Genomic DNA, 27,483 nt, shown 5'->3' on the forward strand with positions numbered 1-27,483 from the left:
ACACATACTTTGTCTGGTATTTTAGAAAATGCGTTTTTAAATTTAGCTATTTCTTTTTTGTATATGATTGTAAGGTAGTTGCTGTTTGTGAGGTGTTTGCTAATGTTTTCAAATATTACTGAATTTTGAAATTCAACTACAGTTCCAAAATATTTATTCTTTGGCAGTGTAGGAGAATGCTATTTAAATGTTGCAGTTTGAGAGCAGGACTGTTTGCATAGTATAGTCTATGCACAAGATTTCATATAGCGGAATGGGGTGTTGCTAACAATTTGATTTTCTGGAATGTGCTTTTGCAAGCAGTTTCTGAAAATGCAGGCTAATTAATATCCTCATAGTCCTGTGTGGATGCACACTGGACAGGAGTCCATGGTTTGTACATTTTTTATTCTACTTCCGTCTTTTAGTTTCACATAGTGATTTTGGAATTGTCGTAAAGATTTGAAGGTTTGTTGTCGTACATTACATATTGTTTTGTCTGTAAGGGTTTCTTTTGCCATAATGGTGTCTCCTACCATTTTATAGCCTTGGGTTAATTGGGTTTCTTTGTTCTAGCTTATAAGCATCTTCACTGAAATACAGAACTTTGAAAAGGTATCTCTGTTGAGATTGCCCAGGTTTAGAAGTACTTTTTCTACTTTATTGATTAATTTAGTTTGTAGTTTTATTCTGTTTAATATTAATATAAACAATTTCTCTTTAGTAGAAATGCAGTCAATTAGAGCTCTGAGGATATGTTTTCTGCGGTAGTTTTTAAAGGTAGATAGAGAGTTTTTAGCTGTTTTTATAAGATTGTTAAAATCTCCAAGGCAGAATTTATTTTAAAAAAAAAAATCATTTTTTCTAATGCTTTAATATTGCCACGCTAATATTGGTAGATATTATTTCTTTTGCAAGAGGGACGTTAGTTGTTTTAGTAGTGGCTGGTTTACTTTTGTTGAGTGAGGTTACTAACTGTTTTGTTTTAATATTTTCTATACATTGTTTTGCAGAGCATGTTGTCTTGTTTTTATTCTAATCTGCTCCATTTTTGTTTTTGTTTTCTACAAAGTTTTTTTTAGTAGGCCTTGTGTTTTGCCTGTTGAAAAATAAAGTTTGTCTTTGAAAACTGTGGAATGTTTATGCACATATTATATATGGGCGTGTGTGTGTGTGTGTGTGATTGTGCAGTGGGATGATAGGTGTGGTTAGGAAGGTTGTACGACTAAGAGGGTTTACAGGTGTTATAGGCTTGGCTTAATGAGTAAGGGAGTAGTGGTGTGATTGAATAAATATGGACATTATGATGTGTTGAGGAAAACAGTGGTTGTTGTAATGGTTTGATTTGCTGCATAGGTATGAGGGTTCTGTGGATGTAATGGGAAAGTGTGTCTCTGTGTGCTAATGTGTGTTAGTGATTTAGGATGGAATGAGTTTTAAAGTTGTTGCTTTGGCATTAGGACCTTATGTGCATAGGGGTATGAAATATTAATGAAGTAAATCATGGTATAGATGTTGTTGAAAGATGGATGTGTTGTTAGGAAGTAAGGAATGGGCAGCCTTTTGAATAGCAACTGTGTTTAGATGGAATCAAAAGAGAAATACAATGTTGGTGAGTGGAACAGAATATTCTAGGATAATATGTATTAAAAGTACATTGTTACACATAGAGCAGTCCACATTCTATACTCATGCACTTACTTTGTAGCATGTGAAGAGTGTTCTTTCTTGGGTAGCTGTTTTGTTCAATATTATTTTTTTCCTTCAATTGTAAAAGAATGTTAGTGGGTATGTGTGGTAATGGTGAAGTACTTTTAGTGAGAAAGTTTGTTATTTATTGGGGTAGTAGAAGTTGTTGGGAAACAGAGTTAATAAAGGTGGGCTATGGGTGGTGTAATAAAGTAGGTTAAGTATGTTGTTATAAAAATTGGACTATGAGACCTATTATCAATTACCTAGTCTCTAAGTAAAGGCACTGGTAAAAACATACTGACAACTTTTCTGGATCGGCTTACTCTGTGTTTAATGGTAGGGGCACTGTTCTCTGGGCAGGTGTTACCTGCTGGGAGTTGAGGCTGCTACTGGCAGGCGTTACACTGAAGCACCAGCATTTTTACTAATGGTTCCTGTGCTTCACGATTCCATTCCCATGGCATAATATAGGTCTGTGTGGGAATGTTAACTAACACTGATTGTGATATTTCGGTAGTATCGGGATGTCATGTGGTGATTACGTTAATACAGGGTTGATAGCAACACACCGGCTACCAGTGGGTTTTATCGGCAATCCTACAATGAGGCCCTATGAGCAGTGTTGTTTGGGAGAAGACAAGGAGTAGGGTAAAAATGGGTGTGTAAAAAAGATGCATATCTAGGTTATTTTTGTGCTGGTGATTTTAATCAGAGAAGGGCTGTGTTTGTAGTGCAATGTATTTGTAATGTGTTATGTGTTGCAGTGTTTCCAAACAATAGCGAAACTGTGGCCTAGTGGTAATGCAATGGAAAATCATAGTTGAAGCAGTGTTTGGTTTGCTATAGTAGTGTTTGGAGAAGAACAATCCCTTGCTTCCTACATCTAAGAGTGCTCAGCCAACTTCGGAGTTTCTCTGACTGCCTGGATCTCTCCCTCTGCCTGCATCGGATCCATCAGCACGCCGACCCCTTGCTTCCTTTCTCTGAGAGTGCCTGGCCAACTTCTGTGTTTCTTTGACTGCCTGGGATCTGACAGCGGCTCGTCTGCCGGCGCTTTGCCTCAGCTGGCTCTTCCCTGGCCTTGCCGCCTCAGCCTGATCTGCCTACTGACTCTGTCACATCCTAACACTCTGACTGGCCTGACTCTCCAGCAGCCTGTACAGGATCCAGTTGCGGCTTGTCTGCCAATGCTCTCTTTCAGCAGGCTCTTCCAGTGCCTCGCTACCTCAGCCAGACTAGTGAACTACCTGGACCACCTGGCCTCCTCCTTCAGTGCTCACAATTGGCAGGCTTACTCACATCCCCACTCCAGCTCCGTTTTGTCTGAGTGGATCTTGCCCAGTCACTGCATCTGGTCGCATCTAACCTGCTGCATACTCAAAATTACGGTTCCTGCCCTGCACCCTGCATTGAGGTGCTCTCAGCCTCCTCCATTTCTTACAGAGCGGGTCTTGCCCGCCTCCAGCATTGGAACGTATCAGCCAGATCCTGCTCCCTGCTCACCTGCACCAGATCCACTGCTCGTCTCTTGCCGTTTTGCTCCATTGACTCCTCTCATACCAATGCAGCCCCTGCCTGATCGAAGCATAATTCCAGGTCATTTGGCCACCTCCTTCTGAGCTTCTACGCCACTGGCCCTTCTGCGCCCCTCTGCTCCACTAGCCCCCCTTTGCCCCTCTATGCTCCAGGTACTGTGACTTTTCTCACCACTTGCCATGGTCTGACGTCCTACTTGCCTCGCTACATTGTGACTACTTTGAGCAGTACCCCATTACTTCAATCCCTCTACTACCTAGCATGCACAACCTGGTACCTTAGCAGAGTGTTTACCTTCTGTTGAACCTTCCTTCTTCGGCTCCTCAACCGTGCACTTCGCCTAGGATTCTTCTCTTTTCCTGTGCAGGGCACCCGATCCCTGCCACCACCTGTTACCAGCGCCCCCTCCTTCTACTACCTCTCAACTATATACAGCACCTTGGACTCTTGCCTTTGCAGAGCACCCTAACCCTGCCTCCGTCTGCTACTGTGACCCCTCCTTCAACTGATTCTTGTCTATATACAGCACCTTGGACTCTTCTCCCTGCTTATACACTGCCCCCTACTCCTGCCACAACCTGCCACCTACATCTGTTTCCTCCCCTTGCCGCTGTAGATTTTGAAGCTTACCCTATCCCGCTTCCAGTTAAGCAGGATCCTACAACTAACTGAAATTGTTCTCCTTGTCTGAGGAGCTATCTTTTAGTTCTCCCCTACCTTTGTCCCCCTGTGGCGCAGTGCTCTACAGCTCACCGGTCCCCTCCTCATGCACAGCCCCCTGCCACTGCCTGGCATCTCAGCCCCCCAAACCCATTACCATCTCTTCTCCTGAAGTCTCCTCCCATTGCCCCTCTCCCCTGTTCATCTTCACTGCCCTTTACTGGCACCTCCTGAATTGCTCCCTACCCCTCCCCTCCCTCACTCCACCATTGAGATCTCCCCCATACTCTCACTCTTCTACAGCACCTCCACTTCCTTCAACTGCTCCCTCAGGCATGCACAATTCCAACTTCCTCCTCCCTCTACTTTCTCAACCTCAGCTTCCTCACCTCATTCCCCATTTGCCCACTAAGTCCCTTTCTCAACCCTCTTCCTCCTCAACCTGGCCATCTCTTCTTTCTACCCCACCCCACCCTGCCATTCACATCTGACACAACACCTCTCTACCCTACCTTACCGCCCAACCTCCACTATCCCCCTGTTAATGCACCCTCCAACACGATCAACATTGCCCCATGGAATACTAGATCTCTCTGCAATAATACTACCGCTGTACTGGATCTGTTTCTTCGAATAAACATTAATATCCTATGTATCTCGGAAACCTGGATCCCCCCCCCCTTTAATTCTACTGTACCTGCCTCTCTGACCTCCTTCTCTTCCTCCTTTATTCAGGTCTCTTGCTCCTCTGTCCACGGAGGTGGTCTCAGTCTTCTCTATCACCCCAAATGTCTGCCCTCCCCATGCCCTACTTCTCTCCCTGTCTTCCCCTCTTTCGAGTACTTATTCAAAACCTTCACCTACCCTCACGCTATTTCCTTTCTAATTTTTTATCGCCTTCCTGGTTCTCTCACCTCCTTCTATGATTATTTTGACCACCTCCTTTCCATCATCTCCCCTACCCCCACACCACTAACCGTCCTTGGAGACTTTAATCTCCACCTATCCTCCTCTCCCCAATCCTCCCCCCTTTTTTTCTATATTCGACTCCTATCTACTTACCCCCTTCCTACCTCAATTACTCATTCTTCTGGCTCCACTCTCGATCTCATCTTCATCTCCTCTTTCATCCCTTCTTCAGTCTCTACTCTCCCCACCAATATATCAAACCACGCTCTACTCTCCTTCTCCCTTACTCCCACTGTCTCTTCTCCTCCTCATCATCTATCTCTTTCTCCAGACGAGACCTCCATAACTTCAACCACTCTCACTTCTATGATGCCTGCTCTAATTTCCCACCCCCTCTTTCTCAATGTTCTTCTCTCTCTGTTGATGATTCTCTTTCTTCTCTTTCTTCCTCCCTCTCCTCCAGTCTCAACCAACTTTACCCTCCCTTCCCCTTCCACCCATCTCACAAGCCTGCCCAACCCTGGCTTTCCTCTCACTTTCTTTTAATGCTCTGCTTCCTCTGACGCCTTGAAAGACACTGGTTTAACCATTGCTCACCAGCCAACCAATCCTCCTACTTCTCTTATCACTCCCTTTAAGACTCTTGTATTAACTCAGCCAAACGCTCTTACTTCACTAACCTTCTCCACTCTCAAGCTTCTCATCCCAGACAAATCTTCCAAACCCTATTTTTTCTTCTCTCCCCTCCTATCCCTGACCACTCTACTACCTCTCCTCTCTCTCCCTCTGACTTCGCTGACTTCTTCTCTTCTAAAATTCCAACCTTATGCCAAAACATCCTACTCTCCCCCTCCCACACTCCCCCCTCTTCTTCTTAGTCCACCCCTTCCTCCTTCACGTCTATTACTCCCCTGTCTCTATTGCTGCGATTTCCCTCTTCTTGTCCAAACCCCCCCTACTGCTGCCCCCTCCGATCCTATCCCTACTCTTCTAATACCCAAAGTCTACCCTCTTCTTATTCCTTACCTGTCCTCTTTCTTCAATCTCTGATTCTTCACTGCTACCTTTCCCACTGCTTTCAAACACGCTACTATCATCCCCATCCTGAAAAACACCCTCAGCTAACCATCTACTGACTTCTAAATTCCACCAATTTCTCTTTTACCTTTCCTCTCTAAGCTCCTTGAATAGCTGCTCTACTCCCAACTCTCAGCCTTCATATCTAACCTCCTCCCCATACTCAATCTGGTTTTTGCCCTAAGCACTCCACTGAAACTGTTCTTACTTATGTTCTTAATTCCCTTCTTACTGCTCGCTAATCTAAACACTCTTCTATCCTCATTCTCCTCAACCTCTCTGCTGCCTTTGACACCATAGATTACCCCCTACTTCTTGACACTATTTCCTCATTTGGTCTCAAGGGCTCTGTTCTCAACTGGTTTTCCTCCTACCTTTCCAATCGCTCCTTTGCTGTCTCCTGGGGCGGCTACTCCTTCCCTACTCATTCTCTCAACTTTGGTGTTCCACAATGCTCTGTTCTTGGCCCCTTCCTCTTCTCACTCTAGACCTCACTTCTAGCCCCTCTCACCTCTTCCTTTGGCATCTCTTATCACTTTTATGCTGATGATACCCAGCTTTTCCTTTTCTTCTCTTCCTTTTCTCCTGACATTCACCTTAAACTCTCTTCCTGTTTCACTGCAATTAAAACTTGGATGTCCTCTCACTTTCTCACTCTAAACGCTGACAAAACTGAAATCTTATTCCTTCCTGCCAACACTCTCCACCCCCTTCCATCCTCTTTCCACCACTCATCTCCCCATCTCTGCCTCTGTCCACAATCTTTGTCTCCACTTTGATTCTAACCTCTCCTTTACTCACCATATCTCTCTCACTTCTCGTGCCTGTCGCTTCCACCTTTACCATGTTCCTCTCTCACCTTCCATGCCACCAAACTCTTAATTTCCTCCCTCATCTTCTCCTGTCTCTTCTACTGCTCATCTCTCCTCTTCGGCCTCTCATCTTGCCCCCCTCAAATCCCTCTATCACTCTGCCATCTGCACTCTCTACTCCCTCTCTCCTTATGACTCCGTCTCATCACTCTCTTCACTTGGCTGGCTTTCCTTACACTCTTAACTTAAATTTAACTTCCTCTGTCTTGTCTTTAAATCTCTTCATGATCTTGCCCCTCCCTGCCTCTCCTCCCTCCTCTCTTTCTACTCTCCCCCTATGCCCTCTGTTCTGTTGACCTTTTCCTTCTTTCTGTCCCCTCCTTGCACTCCTTCTCGCTTCCGATCTTTTCAGCTCCTTGCCCCACTTCATTGGAAATCCTTACCTCTCACTATCCATTCTATCTCCTCATACTCTTCTTTCCACCCCTTCGTAAAATACCATCATCTTCATTCTCCCTCTTGACTACCCTCCTTCTCTTCCTCCCTGATTCTCCCCCTCCTGGTTTCCTCCTAATTGTCTTGGTATATTGTTCTACTTACTGTTCTTGTTTATTTGATTCATGAGTTATGTTCCACTGCTTCTATTTTATTTGTGTTGTTAAATGTAAAGCATTTTGGCGTAAAGCACTATATAAAGGTTAATAAATCCAAATATAATACAAATACTGTCTTGGCTTTTCCTTTTCTGCTATTCTGAGTCATCACACGTTAACGTGGCTGCGAGCCATGACCAACAGGCATACTCGGACAGTTCTGAAGGTTTTGTTACCTTGAGTTCAATCTTTCTTTACAAAGCTGTTTCCCCCGTTTGCATTATTGTCATCATTATGCCTAAGTTGAAAGGCAGAAGCTGCACTCTTTCTTCACCAATGTTAACCAACTCTTCCGAGGTTCCCTTTATAGTTCTTTTATCCAACATCCTCTCTTGTTTGACCCAGGCAACTGGTTGGTGGGATGTTACAGCCCTTTCTGGACTGGTTGATCAAGTGGGCTGAGTTAGAGAGGCCATCCATCCCTGGTCCCCTCAAATCAGATAAGTCAAAACCGCCCATTAATAATACGCTTGTTGCTGAGGCCAGTAGGAGTTTCTTCCCCACTGTTGAAAGAAGGTGGAGGTAGTCCAGATCCATGCGATCTTCTCCCAGAAACTCAATTATTGCAAAGTCTTCTGATATTATTTGTTGTAAAGGGGGAATGCAGTAACACATTTAATTCATTGTATCTGTTTACGATGCAGTCTTCCCCTTGGTCCGCCACTCTTTCCAACATAAAGCAACGCTAGTTTTGCATGAGGGGTGTAGTTACCCACATTGTGTGGCGTCATCTTCACCTGAAACGCTATGTTTTGATTTTGTATTAGTGTGGCAGTCTTCCAAGTTTTCCTTATTGCCCATTGATTCAAAAAAGTTAGCCGACCCTAGTAGCACTATGTCAGAGCACCGGCTATTCCCTTCTTGTGGTTGCCGAGCGGGCTTCGATGTGTGGGTCATAGACAGACTTTTGCTGTAATTATTGCTATTCGGTCCTTTTGGGGTCTGTCTGGGGTGTTCTGTAAGCCACAATTTCCATATGTCCTTATTATTGACACTCCCTTTTCTGCTAGAGTCAAAAAAGGCTTTGAAACTCATAGTCCGTTTTTAGGGCTTTGTCTGGTAACCAGGTCAACAGATAAATACTGACCTGTTGAATCAGATTTTGCTTCATAGAACACATCATCTTCTTCTTCTATGGACTAGGTGGACAGGTTTAAAAGAAGAGCCATGACTTCCTCGTTGGTGGCTTCTAGTTGGCCAGCCCCTCTGTCTCGATCAGGAGATTGATTTCCAGATTTTTTTTTACATTATTTTTTGTATTACTTAATTTAATTGACATGCACATTTTACAAGTTTACATCCTTCCATTCCGGTTTCTAGAACCATGTAATTCCTCATGTCCATAAAATCATCTATTTTTATAGGCTCCTTGTTATTGGAGCTCTAGTTTCTGAAAGAACTGTGTGGCTGCTATTACGTGAGATGATTTTTCTCCCGCCATAAAACGACTCCACCAGACCTCTTTGCTCCATGTTCGGAGATCCAGATTTTTACTGTGGGCTATTCACCCTTTTACTTTCTAACTGAGGCAAGGTGACTTTTCTCAGTAAATTCTGGAATTCCTAGAATGGACCAATGGGGTATGTTTCTGATGTTTTGCTAACCTTGTCGTCGACGGTAGGCTTTTCTTAGATATGGCAGAAACCGGGAACACTTTGAGAGTAGTCGTCTTTAAAGGAAGTTTAGGTTCAACCATGCTCCATGGGACTAGGTTTGTGTTTATCCTTTCAGGGGGTCAGTTACCCAAAACATTGGTGGCAGTTGACAAGGGTTGTAGGGCTGCCATTGCCTGCAACCCTCTAATGTTTTCAACTTCAGAGCTAGCAGGCGGTTGGGCCCCAGCCTGAGAGCTATGATCTATCACATCTATGGCAGTGAAGCACCACCTTTCTGGGACTTCCTTCCCAGTGCTTGGCTGCCTTATATTAGAGCTCATCTGATCTGGACCACCAGGGTCTCTCTGTCACACTGGATACTTCTCTGTTGCAATGAAGCCCTCCAAAACAATCATCTTTATGTGCAGCATTGCTAGCAAGGTTGCTTGGTCTTTTAGAGTATCATTTATCACCACACAAAGTTTCATAAAAGGTGCATTTGCAATAGTCACTACTGATATATGGCTGAATACTTCTTGGTCATATTTCCTTGATGTACTCTTGCCGTTTGTTGTTTGGAAGGTCCTCCTTCTAGGTTTTTAAAATCCGAAGACAGGTCCCCAGTGAATGGGGCTTGTGTAGTCAAGGTTTCTTCCATAGAGGATCTATTCATCCTATATAGGGATACACTCGGGACAGGCTCTTCGTTGTGGGTTTTAACCAGCCTTAATAAAGGTGGGATCTTCCCCCACAGGGTTGGCTACTTAGTTGGAGATTCAGTTAAATTAACTACATTGTTGTCCATGCTAGCAGATTTGACTGAGTCAATAATCGCAGCAGTGAGTCAATGTTTTCATTGAAGATGTTAATATCCTCTAATTGCATGCTGTTGGCGGTTGGACAAGGGTGAGCCTCGGATAAACTTATTGTATTCAACACCACCCAATTTCAATGTCATATTTACCCAAACCCATCACAACTATACAACCTCTTACTCTTACCACCTTGCCAACAACACCTATCATCCCACTAAACAATTGCACAGGACACTTTTTCATCCCTCTACAATCACACACACATCCACTTTATACAATAACACATGCATAAAAATTGCACAACTTTCAAGCAAGCACTTTCTTTTTTCCAACAGGCACACCAGAATGTCTAATAAAAAGCAACTCTGTAAGAAACACAAAAAATAAAGAGCTGATAAAAAATTATAATATGTCATAGAGTCATGTCATGTCTCGCTTACCTTTGCATCTCAGGACCTGGCGGGTTTGGCCCTTCCGGGTCTGCATTCTCTCCCATTTTATAGATCTCACTCCAACATGGTAGATGCTCTGGTTCTGGATGCCCTGTCCAATATGGCAGTGCTTCTGTTTCCGGTTCCCTTTCACCAACGCTATATCAGAGTGTCTCCAGAAAGTTAAGCTGTGCATTTTTGTGTTTGTTATCCTTTGTTCTCCCTTGTTACCTTCTTGCCTCTGGTGCTCATTTCTTCTTGATCCAGTAACCAAAATTCTTCATCCTGTCTGTCTTGACTCCCATTCCTCCTGACTGGGATCTCTCCTCTTGTCACCACCACGATGTGAGCTTCCATCTTGGAGATTCCTCTGCATTCATGTTGGCTACCTCAAGCATTCTTCAGAGGTGTTTTCCCTTTTGGGTGTGTTTTCCCTCTTTTTGGCTGTTCTAAGGGAGGAGACCAACTAGGTTTGAGTTTGTAAATGGCGGATCACTATTCTCAAAAAAGAAAAACCAAGTCAACACAGATAAGACCTAGCACTGACAAGTCATCCGCCACAAAATGTATAGAAAACATTCAAACAAAACAGCTATAACCTAACTCACTGAAACTAAACCAGTCAGCACTACACATTTTTGTGCCCTCTTTTATAAAAATAAAAGTAAAAAAGTGGTACAAATGTAACTAGACCTGAAAATAAACCTATTATGATATCTTCCAATGTTAAAGTACACACAGTAAAACATTCCAAAAGGTAATTTTAAAAAAATAATTCCACCATAGAGTTCTTAGCAATCTCAAAATAAAATCTAAGTAACGTTCTATGCTTAAAAAATACCACAGAAAACAAATCCTAGAAGCTCTGATTGACAGAGAATTTAAACTAAAGAAAATGTTCTTTATATAGATTTTAAACAGAATGAAACACACTATCTAATTTAATCAATAAGCTACAAAAACTATTTCTAAACATGCGCAATGTCAATATAAATACATTTTGCCAAATCTGTAAAGGTGAATGGTTACACAGAAGCAGCACAGAATCATATTTCAATGACGAGGCTTATATGCAAGAAAAAAACAACCCAATTGCCCTAGACAATAATGGCGTGGCTATGAAGTGGTAGCAGACACCATTATTGCAAAAGAAACCCTTATAGAATAAAATTCCTGAGTAAACGTTTGAGAAAATGTTCCTTTTGTCCAAACAAACCGTCCAGTGTACAAACGGAACTGCAGCTCAATATGTAGTAACATGCGCCAACAATCGTTCAAATGTTTATGACAATTCCTCAATCACTATGTGACACTAAAAGACAAATGTAGAATTACAATTTTATAAACCATGAGTTGCGGCCCAGTATGCAGCCATACTGCACTGTGAGGACATTCATTAGCCTGCATTTCTGAAAACTGCTAGCAAAAACACCTTCTGTCACATCAAAATGTTAGCAACACACCATTCCGCTATGCAAAACCTTGTCCATAGATTGTACTATGCTCTAGAACTACAAAAATGAAATAACATTCTCATACATAGAACAGCCAAAGAACTCATTCGAGAAATATAACAGTTCCAAAGTAAATATTTTGTAACTGAAGTTGATTTACAAAATTCTGTTACTTTAGAAAACATTAGTAAAAACCTCATTACAAACACATACAGAAAATAAATAGCAAAATTATAAATCACATCTGCTGAAATACCAGACGAAGTATGTGCCTGTTGTTGCAGAACATTTTTTAAGGACAGAACAAAAAAAGTAGATATGGCCTACAAAATACAGGACAATGAGGATTACCAATGGTTCCAATTAGCTTTGTACCTAACAGCAGAAAATAAATACAAAATAATGGATCCCTCAATAATTTGCACATACTGCTGTGTAAAGCTTGACAATAACAAAATGCCATCACAAGCTATCATGAAAGAATCTTCCCACTTAAAAAAGCTCTCAAGCAACATAACTTGTATGAGAGCATCATAATACAAACAGTACACCAATTTCAAGCTATAATACGTCTTCAACTAAAAATAGCCAAATTGCCTCCACTGAGTTACTCAAAGGAATTTGTGGCAAAGTAGTATATGTTCGATTAGATCTTAAAGAAAATTTAGAAACTCTATGAGTAGGGCAGCCAATAGAGCAATCTTTGATTGTACTAGTTAATGGTGTACCAACAAAAGACAACATAATTTGGCAACAACTTTGGTTAGACAAGCCCTACAATATCTTAAAGAAAACAATGAATACTCACACCAACTGCCCAATTTTAACATGCAGACCCTGTTACTGCAGCCAACATTTTAAGCCAGTATACCTTTCACCCACTCAATTCCAAAGACACCATAGAAGATGCATTAGCACATATCAAATGTGTCAAGCCAAAGAATCCCCAATGAGCTACAGGAAAAGGAATGATGAAAGATCCACACAGATTATTCCATCAGAATGTCACTCTTTACGAATGTATTCTGATAACCGAAGATTCAGACAAAATGTATAATACATTTTCCACCTCCTGTTTAAAGGCAAACTAGCAACTCTATGTTATAGATTTGCACACACATTAAAACGAGGCTCTCATTTCTTAAACATGTCAGCTACCCAACTGCTTCACAATATAAAAGACAAAGATGAAGTTTTCCAGTCAAGTATTAATGATCTCTTGGCAAACATGCGTGAAAAAAGAATACTGGGTCCGACGTCACACTGATGTAGGTTGTATGCTGAGGAACTTAGGTCCACCCACATGGTTTGTAACTTTAATTTGTGCAGAATATTCATGGGAGGACTTGCATGACTTCTTGTGCACTGCAAAAACAACAGGAGAACTATGCTCCCTTTACCCTATCAATGTTTCAAGATACTTCCACCATTGCTTCATTGCAATGCTTCACTTCATCTGCAAAAAACCTGCCCCTCCACTCGGAGAAGTAGAACACTTCTTTTGGAGAAACAAATATCAATACAGAGGAGTACCACACATCCACATACTTTTCCCCACTCATCCCTAGAACAGTTTCCACCAAAGGATAAGTAAATAGTGTGATGTCTTCTGTTAGACACAGTGTAAAGGAGAAATCCCCTAAAAACACATGCAACCTTAAAGAGATGAGGCATCCAAGTACAACAATGATTACAGTGAAATCATTGCCCTCTTGTGAAGTGCAAATATAGGCATAAAATACATTGCAGACAAGTCCACTGTATGTGCAAGATATGTCATACCCTATCTCACCAAAACTGAAAAGACAGAGCTAAAAGACGTTTTGAATGACATATCATCTGAGAAAAACCTTTTACAAAAGATGTATAGCTGACATAGAAAATGTGGGTGCTATGAAGTTGCAGACCATTTAACAGGTACACCCTTATATGGGAAATCTGAAAGCATTGTCTGTCTAAAACTTGGTCCAGCTACATCACGAAAAAGGGTAGTAAAATTCCACCAAGAAATTGCAAACAGAAGTATTGCTTTGGAAAACATGTGTCTGTACGACATTGCACAAAACTACTCCTACAAAAACAATGTTATGCCAGATGAGACAACTGGCAAATATTCAGACTCAACTTGCGAAGAAGCCTAGTAAAACCTGCCAAGCCCAGCCTATATTAATTCTCCACAACATAACTTTATTACATGGCCCTAATACAATTTCAAACCTTGGAGAAAAGAAAAATAATTATTTGGTAACCATGACTAATTTGTTGCTGCATTCAAGTCAAGTGAAAGGAGTATAACAAATGTCAATTTTAAACAATAAAAACAAATGTTGGACAATGAACGCCAACACGAAGGAGACATTGAAGCTGTACTAGATAAAGATACTCCTGATGGCAATCAACCTTCTCTTACAGGAAGCCAAGAACCACGTGGAGAACAGCTCATTTAAAATACAGAAGAAATACCATGACTGAGGTAGAAAACACCATGTATCAATATAAACAATCTGAAGAAGACTTGTCAGTGATCAAATCACAGCTAAATGATGAACAACTCCCCATTTATCTAGAAGTCAGTGAAAAAACTGAACATGGACTTAAGCATGGACCTAAACATGAACACAAAATGTGCAGCTGTAACAATTATAAAGTTCTGCCCTTGTTTGTAAATGGGGAAGCTGGCTCTGGCAAAATCTTCGTAATTAAAATAATCAGGACATTTCTACAAGAGTAAAGAAATAACCTTCCAGCTGTTCTAACAGCCCCCACAGGTCTTGCTGCTTACAACACAGGAGATTACATTTTACACTGACTACTCCTCCTCCCAGTAAAACACCAAAACAAATTACAAAACTACACATTGTCAACAGAAGCTGCTACTGAATCATGAATAATTCTGCAACAAATGAAAGTTCTGCTGGTTGATGAAGTTAGCATGGTTTCCAATATCATGCTGCTTTTGATTCATCTCAGAATGCAGGAAGTCCTAAAAACTGACTACGAACAACTGTATGGAGGAAAATACATTATTGTTTTTCGGAGACCTCCTAAAGATAACACCCGTAAAAGGTCAACCCATTTTCCTAACATTAGGACACAAACAATGCCGTACTACTGTAGTCAGCATTGGGAATGTAAATCTCTGGCAGCTTTTTCACTACAGAGAACTAACTGAAAACATTTACCAGTCTGCAGATATAACCTATGCTAACATTTTAAAAAGCATCAGAACTGGTGTGCTTACTAAAGGTGTAAACTACATCTTAAAAACTAGAGTAATCCATGAGCTGTAAGGACAAAAGACATCTGTCCCTGATGTCATTGAACAATTAACTAAGCAAAATCTTAAATGGATGTGCTCAATGCCAACACTTTGTACTCAATTGAGCAATATAATGTTGATAAAATAAATGCAACCCATAGTGCATATCCCCTCCACAGACAAACTAGAAATGCACAGCATGACACACTCTTTTGTCAACAACAACAGCGTGATGAAATAGCTTAGAAAAATGAATCTCCAACACAGCTGGATTATAAAAAACTATTAACTCTGTGTCTATACCGCAGAGTAATTCTAAAATGTAACCTTGACTTAGAACAACGAGGTTTAGTCAATGGAGTCAGTGTAGTAACTGATACAATTGTTGGCTTCCAGAAAATCCACTTGGCAACAACATTCAGTTTGTCAACATCCTCTTTGACCAAGTAGCATGAGTTAAAAGAGTAGGCCGCACAATAGCATGTTCCCTTCTTTTCAAAGACATGTTTGTCTGCAGAGAACAATTCCTAGTTAACTTTGATGCAAACAAAGTCAATGCTGACATTCCTTGCATCCTAGAATACAACTGGTTATGTGCACTGTACACCCCATCTAGATAGTTACCCTTTACCTCAAAAGACAAAACCTTTAAAAAGAAAACTAATACAAACAGAAGCTTTACCAGATCTCCCTGCAATACCTCTAAAATTCATACAACTGCAGACCATCAAATCATACAAACATTCAATATTATAGTCCAGAAACAACTGCATGTCCATCAAAGACACAGAGACAAATTGCAAAAAAACAACTGCAGGCCGATCAAAGGATACAGAAGCATAACTTGTGTTTGCAAATACTGGTCCTTCATACACATGTATAAAAAGTTAAAGGCCAAATCCCAAACATTTTTGTTGACGGGGGAGCAATTCTCAAAGTGGGATTGATACACAAGGAAAGACAAAATGTGCCGGAGAACCGGCACTGTGAATTACTTACCCCTCACTACTGAGATCCTAGGAAGAGGTTGAACCACCGATGGTCACACACACACATGTCTGCATGGCAACATTGACACGAAAGTTAACAGGTATCAATAGTCAGACACAGGACGCATACATGGGAACACATTTTTATTGTATGTAAAAAAGATTAAAAATAAGCAATTTTATACATCTACAAGGTAAAAAGACACAAAGGCCAAACCTCTTTGTGTCAACACATAAACAAATAAACAACCAAGGCACAGGGGGGAAAGGAAAGTTAGATGGGTAAATTAATGCACCCTATAATCCTGTATATTTTTCAGGTGTCCATACAAAGGTGAATATTGTGGCCATCTTCAGCACAGATCATTTCTTCACAGGAGGCCTTATGGGTGGCATGGTACTGACATCATAGATTTATCATCGTAGGATCAGGTGTGAAAAGGACACACAGGGTCAATAAATGACTTGTGGCGATTGAAACTGGAATACCTTAGGCAACGAGACTGTGGCCGGGTTCATCTAGATGTATTCATCCAGGTTAGCACAGGAGGTCACTATGTTCATTAATTATGTTATTGAGAAAAAGTGTTGTGGCTGTAGATGTTGCTATGCCAAATATCACTGTAGAGATGGGCAGTCACGTAATTTTGGGGCGCTGCACTGTTTGAGCCCTTCCTCCAAACACTAGAAGTGTGACGCAACGTAGAGAATACTCGTGGCACGATTTCTGAAATGCTGGTACAGAAACATAAAGGCGTCGCTGTTCAGTCAATAAAGAAGCAGATTCTATAGGTGAGCCACAAATAATCCTGACACCAGTGTCTCAGGTATACGACAAGGAATGGACTGCTGTGCAGGAATGGTAAAATGCACCATAAGATCCTCAAGAATAACTTACTACAAGCACTAGAAATTATTAACATACCTATAAATGTAATATTCCACATTTCATACATGTGGAAACATGCATGCACTATCTGCAACCATGAAGAGCACATCCCTACCCTAATGAACAACATATCTATGTATCCATAACAAATCTGAATCTGAATGCATCCCACTTCACCAGCTTCTGCAGAATTCAAATCATGGCATATTATGCTCTTTTTGCAATTCAAACTATCGCTTCAGCATTAAAAAAAATACACATAAGCCAATATGTCATACAAATGCTTCTAAGGTACAATGCCGATGGTACAAAAAATAACTGTAAGCTCAGTAGCTTTACACACCTCCAAGTAAACCATCACAACAGTAGGCATAATCTACCACACTGGTGTCACAACCACTTCAGGCCACTATACTGCATATGTACAAAAAGGTGGTTGGTTTGAATGTAACAAACATTCCTTTACTCAAAAACATAGGTTACCAGCAAATCTAACAAATGCCTACCTAATATTCTTGTAACCAACATTTTCTCAGTAAAGTGCACTACAGTACGCAGTTAGAATACCGAACGAGTCTAAGTGCTTTAAATATACCATTCATTACAATACACTTCAAACATGCTGTCACACTTATACTTACAGCAAAATCACACACTCACTTTGAACTGCGGCAGTTATGTTTTTGCACATAGATTTAATATGAAGTTGCCCTTTGCGATGACACGTGTTTCGGCACTGGCCACCTTTTTCAAATCAGGGCATGTACTATATATGAATACAATACAAAGAAAACCTTACATAAATTCAATAAATCAATTGTATCAAGGTATTCATACTGTTCCAAAGCAATATTGGTTAATCAGAATACATTATAGTCGTATCACAGCAAGTCAAGGGTGGGTTCAGGGGAGGATTGTTGAGGGGTTAGAGAGGAAAAATAAGAGGAGACAATTATAAGTACAACAAAGTCTCCGACTTGTTTGCTCTTAGTTATCCATTCTATTACAGTCTGTAGTTTGATCACAATCCTGTTGAACAGTGTTAGAATTTTCGTATTGTTGTTAACCAGTCTAATTTGCGATAATCGTTACTTGGAAGAATCAAATTACATTCTACCTTGGTGCATTTTGTTGATGTGTGTCTATCTTGTTAGACCTTTTTTGTGTGTCATGGTTGGTGCTTAACACCGAACATTGCTTCATGCCTCATTACTACAATGGATACTTTTTACTATAAGGCTGCATCCATACTACTACAATAGTACCTTTAAAATCCAATACAGTTAGAATACTCCAACGGGTATCTAACTACTATAAACATACCATTCATTAAAATACACTTCAAACTCACATAATATATCCATAGTACTACACTAGTACTTTTAAAATCCAATACAGTTAGAGTACAGCAATATGTATCTAACTACTTCAAACTCACACATGTATTCTGTAACACGTAAACTTTCAAACCATGTTAAGGCCACAAACTGTATCTGTATACAGTCGGGTTGTTTCCATCCACCATGGATTTTATTTCCCAATGACTCATGATTACTTCATGTTAATACAACTACAGTGTTCCACGCACAAATGGTGTACCACATGTAGCACATACAATGTATTGTTTATGTGGATCAAAACAGTACATCTATGTGTTCAACTGTATGTAATTAAATGTTTCAAATTATGTTTTTTTTATCAAATTATACTTTTTTTTCTTAACAGAAACAATCACATATTGCAGCCTTGTTACCATGTCCAAGTAATTATCCACCCCCAGTATTATCATCAACATCTGGTTTTTAGTCAACAATTTGTTATTGCCACTTACGGTAATGGAATTTTTGTTCTCAAATCCTCCAGCTTTTAGTATTTTTACTCTTATACGCCAGGCCTGGTGGATATAATTTGCTACAAAAAATACTACATTTATATCATTTCAGCACCTGAACAACAGGAGAGCTTCACTCGTTCGGCATATACCATGTGCATTGCAGATTGTCTTCAAATATTCATTTCTAGCCATGCGATAACCCTGGCATAAAAACAGACAATGGGCTATGGATTCTCCTACTAAAACACACACCAAACATACATAATTTCCAGTGGTATCCCACTTTCCTGTGTGATGTACCAGGTTCAGTTGGCCTAGCCTGAATTTTATATACAGGCTGCATGCACACACACCAGGGTCAGCTTACAGGCCAAATATTTGACTCATGTAGCCAGCCCACTAAACGCATTGACCAATTAAGTTTTGCTAGCCCTCTGTGAAATTCTGTTAACTTTTTCCACATCACCCTTAGTGATGCCCATGTATTATAACACAGGTATTATAACACAGATCTTCCAAGTTTATTTCCAACAAGAGTTTTTAACCTGTTTGAACCAAGGCAGTGATCTACCACACTTGATGCCCAGTATGTATGTTTGTGCCTCTCAACAATTTTTTAGTTCAGGGGTTATCCACAATCTAAACCAGTAAAGAACTGGCATAAGGATGAAATCACTATGGATTGGCCTATGGATTGGCCTATGAACCCTCTGGTCCCCAGTGATGGCATGTTGTACCCCTCACTCCTCTCTGTTCCCCTGTGATGTCACTGTGTGCCCCCTACAACCCCAGGTACTCCCCATTTAACCCCCCTTGATGTCCTCCCCCCTGCCTTCCCTGATCTCTTCTCCCTCCTCCCTCTCCCCTTATGCCTTTCTTCCATTCCCCCCACCTCCCATTCATTGCAGGAGTTGTCTTCATTCACGAAGGGTTCACCATCAAATAATTTTGCCAACACTTGGATTTGACTTTTAGATACATTGACTCTTTGTGCTTCACCCCCTCAACTGTCATGCTGAATCTCCCCTGTATCTTGCACTCAGGTTGGACCTCAATCATGCTGTGCCCATCTTCATCGTGAATCCTTGCCTCCATTTTCTGTTCCCTTGCAACATTATAGGCCTCATTACGCGGTAGGTGGTAAGGGATTACCGGCACCGGTAAGGTCACCGGTGCTGGTAATCTCTTACCACCCTATTCCGAGGTCCCTTATCGGGTCCCTTCCTCAACGCCTGGTTTTACCAGGCGTTATGGATGGGACCCGTTAAGGGACTTCATATCTAATAACGGTACCGCAAATTGCGGTACCGTTATTTGCTCCATCCCCATTCCCATTGAGCCCTATGGGGGCTTGAATGGGAATGGGGAATGTTTCCCGGAATGGGGACTTACCGGGTCTTGCAAGGGTGGAATGACCCGGTAAGTCCCTATTTCAGGAACCCGAACCCGAAATGCGGTAAGGGGGTAGCCATGGTGCAAATGGCACCAGGGCTACCTCCTACCGCGTAATGAGGCCCATGTGTTTTACTGACCTCTGCAACTGTTTTTCTGTTCTCTTCTCCTCTCCCTTCCCTCTTCTCTCTCTCTCTTCCCCCCTCCATTACATTTTCTATGCAGTTACTCTATCAGAATTGTCCCTGGACCTAGTATGATAGTAACAATGTTTGTCGCCCCCCCTTCACTTTTTATTCCCCCCTCCAGCACTATCGGACATGTCGTTGGGCCTAGTACGATAGTTGCTTGTTTTGTTCCTCTCCCTCCTTTCTCCTCCCCTCTCCCTCACCTCATGTAATTCTCTGGCTCTACCACAAATGTCGTCAGGCCTAATACGGTAGTTGCCTGCCTGTTCCCATTTCGTTCCTATCTGTGTTTTAGCACTTTCACTATCTGAAATGTCACTAGGCCAAGTAAGATAGTTAATTTCACATTCTTCTTGTTCATGGCCTGTAAGAATGTTTTTGTAGTCTCCCTTGTTCCCCCCTTGTTGTGAAGCACCGTGAAACACATTGTGCATAAGTGCTATATGAATAAGCGATCATAGCATATCATATCATAAACTATCATATCATATAAATGGGATTACCCGAGCATGTGTTGGCAACCCAAGCAGCCGTTTGAGAAAGCATCTTTCAGCAAGGCCCAGTTTATGACTGCTTGAGTGTCCCCAGACCTCCGCCCTATATTAATCTTTAGATTTGGACTAAGCAGCATACATTGTAAGGGCTTGTGAGATGGCACCCTAGCCATGAGCAAGAAAAGATCTCCAAATTGCCCCCCCATATTTTTCCAACGTTTTGCTGGATTTGAGTATCTGTGAGTCATTGAATATTACCACCAGGCAGTCACTACATCATACTTGTTCAATGGTGGTAGCATTACCAACAAGCGTTTATTAATATGTTTGAACCAAGGGACTGATCTAACACCCTTGATGTCCATCATGTATGTTAGTGCCTTGCAATACATTTAGAGTTCAGGAGTTATCCACCATCTAAACCAGTAAACTACCGGCCTAAGGATGGCATCACTATGTATTGGCCTAAAACACAGTTCTAAATAAATGTGATTACCCTGGCATGCTGTTGACAACCCAAGCAGTCATTTGCGAAAACATCTTTCAGCCTGGTCTAGTGTATGACTGGTTGAGTGGCCCCAGATCTCCGCCCCATATTAGGCTGCACATTTGGCCTGAGCAACATAAATTGTAAGGGCTGTTGAGATGCACCCTAGACATGAGTAGAAAAAAATCTCCATATTGCCCCCGCCCCATATTTTTCCAATGTTGTGCTGGATTTGAGTATCTGTGCAGTCCAACTACCTTGGTCATTGAACCTTACCACCAGGTAGTCATAACATCGCACTTGTTCAAGGGTGGTTCCAATAATATTCAAGTTACATTTTGTGAACTTTTTAAATTTTGGTCGAAACACTAGTGATTTTGTTTTCCCTATATTAATCTCAAAGTTGAGCTCTGTGTATTTTTTCAACGAATGTTGCAAGTGTAATCACGAGCCCCCTCGAAGATGTTGATAAAATCACGCCATCATCTATAAATAGAAGTATTTGGATAGCTTCTTGACAAAGTTTCAGCTGATCTAGAATTTCAATCTGACATGCCGTATTAGTTCATCGATGTACAACAAAAACAACAGAGGGACAAGGACACATCACTGCCTAAACCCTCTGGTCACCATAAATGGTTTGGTTAATTCGCCCCCCAATCCCTATCACAGTGAGGCTCTATTATTAGAGTAGAGCTGTATTATAATTTGCAGTAAATTAGCTGGTACCCCCCTTTTGGCCAACATGAACCACAGCTTCCCCCGTGACACACAGTCAAAAGCAGTCCTGAGATCAATAACACAGAAAAAAAAAATAATGTTTTTCAGGACCGTATATTTCTGTGTGACTACATGTAAATGGAATGCCTGGTCCATGGTACTAATTTTGGGCCAGAACCCTACCTGGAAGTGGTCCACCAGTTCTTCCTGAATGACCCAAGCCTGAAGGTGCTCATAAATAATTCCAGTAAATACTTTCCCCACTCTGTCCAATAACAAAATTGGCCTACAATTCCCAGGATCCTCTCCCCCTCCTTTTTTATAAATAGAAATTATAGTTTCATTTTTCCAAGAGGGGGGCACCTTATTAAATCTGAGAATATATTAAACAAATACCATAATACCAGTGCTCATATGGTTGGTTCATCCTTGGCCAGGTTAATTGGTATCGAATAGCATTAGAAACATCCTGTAGGTCAAATTGGATTAGACCTGGATATTCCCTCAGTCCTGGTTCTGTAATGTGGTGCCCTGGGTGTCAGATATGACTTTCATCCTGTAAAGGTTCTGGAAGTGTTTCCTCCGAGTCCTTAGGCTAATGTCAATGGGCATATCATTATCACAACCTTCTTTGTTCCAGGTATTTTCCAGAACAGGTGAGTATCCTCAGATTCAGATGCTTCCTTCAAAAAGGTGTCTCAGTTCAAACCTATCAATATCCAGACCTCTCTTTAAGCAAATTAAGATGTCGAGCTTGGCTATCTTGCAATCCTCATCGAACCAGATGTTATATTTGATGGTGTTTATCTTTATGTTCTTACTAGACTTAGTAACAAATGCACAGCCAGGATCATGTTATCTTACACAGAATAAATATCTGTATCACCAAGTTCCATTAATGAAAGCCACTCTAGGTTGATCACGATCAACTGATACATGTTTGCTCTCAGGGGCTCCAAGTCGAGATCAAGCCATTTAATTATTTAATTAGATTGTCCATTAATTTGAAAAGAGTTACTAGGGTTACTTTGATGGTTACTCTCATATTTACCCAAATTAATCAACATTAAGGACAAAGGCTTATGATCACATCCCTGTTTTTCCAGGACCTCAAAGTCCTTTGCATGGGTCCACATTTCCATAGATTGAAAAATGTAATCAATGTGTCAAGTAATATTAATCCCATGTTATTTGCATTTTGCTGGCTGGTCCTTTCCAAGGCACCCATTGCAGGCCCTTAGGCCCATACCAAAAAGGGTGGCAGTGAAACAAAGAGCATGCGGATGGACTCGGCTCTGTGTGGAAGTGTCCAGTGAGGGAATGTTCCACACCTCATCATGATTGATCCAAACCTACTCCAAATCAGGCAGGCATTCAATTTGCAGGTTCAAGTCACCAGCAAGTAAGCTTTGAGGTCCCAGGCCTGTCTTTTTCCTCCAGTGTATACATTGTTTCAATCCCATGCTCCCTCCCTGTTGCCCTTTGGGTGCTTTGAAACACAATTTACTTGTTATATAAGTGCCTAACAAGGGCACAATACATAAATAAATAAACAATTCCTTGAAAATTCAACCACATGATTTATATGTTTGTTTGTAACCCGATTATACACATTGAACAAAGGAATAGATTGGGCACCCGGTAAGGCAAGCACCAGATACTGAACATCAGGGGAACTAGATTCAATAATTGAGACTTGCCAATCAAGGGCGGTGCTTATCCATATTCCCAATCTGCCAAAGGGTCTTCCTTTGGACCCCTTGGTGTCCGGAACATGGAATACCTCATAACCCTGGAATGTGATCGATCTTATTTCCCATGTTTCCTGGAAGCATCCTACATCATATCCCGAACAAAGCTACACCAATAAGGGTCTATCAGATTTTTTATAAGACCAGCCATATTCCAGGAAATGAATCTGACTCCTCTCCCCTTTGGCTGTTGCTGCAGTTTGGGGACAGATGTTTGTCAATCTACATACTCCAGATTTATGTCAACCTGTCTCCTACTGGCCTCTTGCCTATTCGAACCCTTAGATACAAGTCCGTTTCCATGGAATACATGATTAACATTTTGGATGTCCATAGACTGCTTATTTACCATAGGGCTGATTGTAATTCTTGACCCCTTTTGAGGGTATGTCCAGAGTACTATGGACAGTAGACCTTCCATCAACCAACCATTTTTTAGGAAGACCAAAAACATGTCCTCACTCTGATCAGGCATACTCTGTCTCACGTACCTGAAATAATGAATACACCTATTGATCAAAGTTCCATTTATAGGTTTCCCTAAGTTAAGTAATATGAAAGATGGATTGACTTGCCTTGCCCCCCAAAAAAGGGGAATCTTTTGAACATTTATTAAAGTCCCTACGGGGGTCATTAATGGGTTGATCCGTGACGGCATAGATTTATGGATGTTCAGATTATGCATCTGCATGTTTCCAGATGGGGGACAAGGGGGACTTCCCTGCTCTCTCATGCACTCTCTGTCCACAAAACCTGCTGATCTGCTCTCTCTTGGCATTGTGCACCTGCCCACCCTCCTGCACTGCCTCCTGGCCACCCGTTGCACTGGGGACTGGATCTGTACCCATACATCCCCCCTAGTTTCTTCTTTTTCTGTACCCATACAGACCCTCCCCATTTTCTTCTTTTTCTGTACTTATCAGACTTACACAGACTGCTGCCTTAAACACAGCACTTGCCACTTGCTGGCTGCACTACCACTGTTTATTGCCTCCATTTTCTTTTTATTATATTTATTATTATTTATCTGCTCTCCTCTGCTCCACACTTTCCACTCTACCCCTTACATGCACTTTTTCCCCTTTTCCCTTTCCCATGCACTTGCGTGTTCTCAATGTCACTGGACCTAGTAAGATCGTTGTTGTGTTGTGTTGTTCTCCCCTGTTCCCTACCTTGCCTAGTCACGCTCTGAAACACCTATGTATGAGCATGATACAAATAAAATATCACATCATATCATACATGTTTCCAGCCAAAAAATAAGGAGACATTCTCTGCTCTCTTGTATGTCTTCTATCCACCTGGTATAACACATTGCTTCCTCCATTTATCTGTGGGTGGAGAGTTTGCTTGTTAGCAGATGAACCTGCTTTGGCTGGTGCATCTTAAAATGGCATCTCAGTCATTGGGTTGCTATCAGTCCATTTACCTATGGAACTACAAGCACCCTACCTGAGACCGCCCTTGACAACCTCTCCTTGATAAAAGCCAAATCAGTGCCAAAAAGATGGAAGTGTTCCTTGATTACTTTTTCCAATGACTCACACATCATTTTCAACAATTGTAGATCATCCCATACTGATTCTGGTATAGAATTAGCTAATCCCAACTGAGGGGGTACTAGTTTCATTAAGACCACCAGTTTGAGTACCTATACTAATTCTTATGCTGGTACCCTTGCAGTGGTTTAATCCCTGTGATGTTCCCATTGCTCCTGTAGTGGTTCCCACATGGGCACAGCTTTCCTTCTGCTTTTTAACATCATCTTCTCAATGCAGTTCATCCCCCAGGGCCTGATACATGTTGGATATTGGGATGATCATTTCTATATAACCTTTGCCTTCCTCCGGGGTGGATTTTAGGGGCGCCACCCATCATCTCACTCTGTAGACTTTAATTACCATCAGATACTCTAATTGGAGTATCCAGAGTTAATGAGTCCACAACATTTGTATGTAATTCAATGACCTGGGCCCCTCTGTCTCCATTGAATGTGATTGGGAGGGCATCATTTTCCCCGCCCCCTCCTGCCGTTCAAATTGCCCTATCTCATAGAAGTTCATAGGGTCTTTTTGCTTTTTCAAGGCATCTTAAATTTCTTTTGGGGTAGGTTTTAATACAGGTGCTCTGCTATCTGGCAGGATTCCACTGTCTTCTACGACAGATAGACAATTTAGTGCAGCCGCAGCCCTTCACAATGTTGGCCATCTGTATTTTTGACATTTGTGCCTTCTATGTCAAGCAGTATGTCTTTTATTTCAGTTATGAGTATATTAACATCCCCTATTGGTTCAAATAATTTGAATACCCTGTTGCTGCCCCTTTAGGTGAAATGGATTGTGCTGCTTTGCGTTTTGACAGTTTGCCAAGTTAATGTTAAAATATGCCTTTTCCAAACAATATATGCACAATAACCCTAATTTAACACAATCAGAGCAAATAATCAGGTTAAAAAAGATAAATGATTTAAGATATAAAATAATTATTTAAATGTTCTTTAATTTAAAACATTATTGCATTCATACGTAAAAAAATCACTCTATGCAACAAAAACCAGATCAAGATCAAATCAGATGAGCCAGTGGCTCATTAACTGAGTCCAGCTCTGCTCCGGGGTCATATGAGCTGGTCCTTTGAGAAACTGTATAGACTTGCTGAAAGGATAAAGGCTGAGGAGACACGCTCCCTCCTCCTCATGACTACACTGTTCTTACCCATCTCGACTTTCTCCACTTTCAATTTGCAGATACACTCTCTGTGTCACATTAGGTAGTTCCAATTTCAAGAAAGGATTATGTTCACTGATCGTTTTAAAGCTCTTTGCGTACTCAATAAGACAGTGTAGGCCAGGGATGCATGCCCGACAACTCGAGGAGCACACCTAGTCCTAGGCTCCCTCCTCCCTACGCCTGCATCGTCATGCTGTTTCCTAGATTTTTCCAATATGCCAAACAGCTCTCGTGATGCGATAACACCTCCTCATTTTGTGGCTAGGGGTGTTGTGGGTTTCAGAATGTACAAAGCGTTACCCAATATGCACACGTATGAGCAACTTGCATAGCCAAAAAATCAAATGAGGGGTGCAAACAGTCAGACCTTTGCCCGGTGAGCTGGTCTCCTTAAGATTCAATATCCATAGGTTACCAGTCAGCTCTTTTCCAAGGATCGGAGCACATCAATGAATGGGATTTTCCCATTGAGCGAGCACTCGCCAATGTGCTATAGCTCCCTGCAGGCTCCAACTCCCATGCCCCTGATCCCTCGCAGAGAGGATCACAGATTTTATGGAGAAAGTAGGCATGGCTTGGGTATGGTGGCTCCTTCAGTTAAACACAGCTCCTTGCAGGCTCCAACTCCCACAGAGGATCACAGATTTTATGGAGAAAGTAGACAGGGCTTGGGTATGATGGCTCCTTCAGTTCAACACAGCTCCTTGCAGGCTCCAACTCCTGTGCCCTTGATCCCCGTGGGCTTCATCCCTCGCTGAGATGCTCACAGATTTTATGGCAAATGTAGACAGGGCTTGGGCACAGCGGCTCCTTTAGTTCAACACTGCTCCCTACGGGTTCAAACTCCTGTGCCCTTGATCCGACGTGGGTTTTATCCAGTATCAATTACTCTCACCATATTACTGTAGCCATAATTACTAAGGACAAATTATATATTTCACTAATGTTTCACCAGTGTCTATAATTCTACATTACACACAATTCTACAGCCTTATTACAATAGTAAACTACGCATCCATCCCCACTATCAATTTTTTATCAAGATACTACTGGAGTCAAAATCACGGATGTCAAACTGTTGTAGCCATATTCAGTGTCAACAATTATGGTAGGATTATAAATACTATAAACAATTGAA

This window comes from Ambystoma mexicanum, chromosome 4q (assembly GCF_040938575.1).
Source record: "Ambystoma mexicanum isolate Mex_15411 chromosome 4q, UKY_AmexF1_1, whole genome shotgun sequence".
NCBI lineage: Eukaryota > Metazoa > Chordata > Amphibia > Caudata > Ambystomatidae > Ambystoma > Ambystoma mexicanum.